Raw genomic sequence first — 2,274 nt, 5'->3', positions numbered from 1 at the left:
AGATGGGATACAGGGGGGGCGCCTCTTGCTACTTTCAAACCAGAGATCCTCCCATCATTCTCTGCCTTTTGTAACATACGAACAAGCATTTCAGTGCATAGAACAAAAAGGTACGGTGAAAGCGGGTCACCCTGCCTCAATCCCCTCGTCGGATTAATCTCTCCATATGGTGTTCCATTAATGAGAACTTGATAGTTGACAGACGTCACACAACCCATAATAAGAGAAACCCATTTGTCTGAGAAGCCCAACAGTGTCAGCGAGTCCTGTAGAAATTGCCATTCGACTCTATCAAAAGCTTTTGAAATGTCTGTCTTAATCGCTAGGAAGTCCTCTGAACACTTGTAATTAGAATTGAGAGCATGTAGGAGTTCATGCGCCACCAGTATATTATCAGAGATTAGCCTTCCTTGAATAAAAGTTGCTTGAGTATCCGACACAATGCCTGGCAGAACCTTCTTGAGTCTGTTAGCCAACACCTTAGCTATAATCTTGTAGATCACATTACTCAAGCTAATTGGTCGATACTCAGATAGTTTCACTGACTTGAGCTTCTTAGGGATGAGGCAAATGTTGGTTTTATTCATCTCTCTGTCTATGGATCCTGTTCTGAAGAAATCCTGAACCAGCTCCACAATCTGAACCCCTAACACATCCCAGAATTGTTGATAAAAATGCCTTGTTAAACCATCGGGGCCAGGGCTCTTATTCGGATTTATCTGGAAAACCACCTTTCTAACTTCTTCCATTGTTACGGGTTGTAAAAGCTGATCGTTTTGGAGTAGAGAGATGGTGTTACCTTCACCAATCTTATCGCAGATCTGAAGACCAACATCCTCTGAAGTGAATAGCAACCGGAAGTAATGCTCAGCAAGCATTCCCAAATCAGTGTCCGCATACCATTATTTTCCTTCCTCGTCCATCAGGCATCGAATTCTGTTTTGAGCTCGTTGGTTTTTGGTTGCTGCGTGAAAGAACCTGGTATTTCTATCACCATTGTTGAGCCAGGTGAGTCTGCTCTTATCTTTTCAGAACTGTTCTTCATTCCGATATTCCTGGTTTAGTTCCATTTTGAGTCTAGAGAGCTCGTCATGACTAAAGGGCACTTGTCTCGTGGCAAGGTCGATTTGACCGTGTAGATCTTGGATCCTCTTGGTAGAGTTAGGTTGATTATCTCTCTTCCATCTAGAGATAACCTTTCTACACTCTGCTAGTTTCTCCATCATTGTACCCTGAATAATATCTCCCTCTCTTTTCCAGAAATCTGAAATGAGCTCCTTAAAACCTTCTCTGGATTTCCATCTTTGATCATACTTGAAAGAAGCCCATTTCTTAAAGTGTTCTCCCATCATACATGTAATCAAGGGACTATGATCAGAGCTAACCTTCCTTAAATAAATCGCTTGTGCTTGAGGGAATAGCTCCATCAAGAATTGATTAGCTACGGTACGATCCAGTCGACATTGCACTAACTCATCATTCCGATTACCATACCAAGAATATTGATAACCTTTGTGCTGGACTTCCCACACACCACAAGCTCGAAGCATTTGTCTAAAAGACTCACAAGAATCATCTTTCCTGGTTGGGCCTCCTATTTTTTCCGATGGGTCTACCAGCTCATTGAAGTCTCCAGTTAATATCCAAGGGTCCCTTTGGTGCACTCCAATCCGAGAGAGCCTCTCCCACAAAGCTCCTCTTTCACTCTGTATCGGTTCCCCATAAACACATGTCAGGAAAAACTCCTTTCCCTGCCAAGAGACAATTGTATCAATAAGCTGCTTATCCGACTGCAAAATCTTCACTGAAACTGACTCCTTCCACATTAGGGCTAATCCTCCACTTTTTCCTATTGGTTCCACTGTGTGAAGATCAAAGTACCCCAAGTGATTCACAACATTCTCCAAATAATCTCTCCTTTTTTTGGTCTCACAGAGGAATGTGACCTCTGGGAAATACCGACCTCGTATTTCCCTCAAGTGTCGAACTGTAGGGGTATTCCCCACCTCCTGACAGTTCTAGCTCAATATTCTCATATTGATTTCGAAGGGTTGGAATTAATCATCAACCCTTCTTTCAAATTTGCTCCACGTTTACCAACAGATATAGAGTGAAGGTAATCTGGAGACTTAGCTGCCATAGAGACAGAATGATTCGTCAAACGAGCTGCTACTGGAGCAGAATGATCAACATAAGAAGTAGAGCCTACTATTCCAAGATTGGAGCTCGAGGCATGAGAGCTTAGCCTTTCAAAGACAGATGGTGCAGACTTTT

This window comes from Camelina sativa, chromosome 16 (assembly GCF_000633955.1).
Source record: "Camelina sativa cultivar DH55 chromosome 16, Cs, whole genome shotgun sequence".
Classification (NCBI taxonomy): domain Eukaryota; kingdom Viridiplantae; phylum Streptophyta; class Magnoliopsida; order Brassicales; family Brassicaceae; genus Camelina; species Camelina sativa.
Note: the sequence above shows the minus strand (reverse complement) of the source record.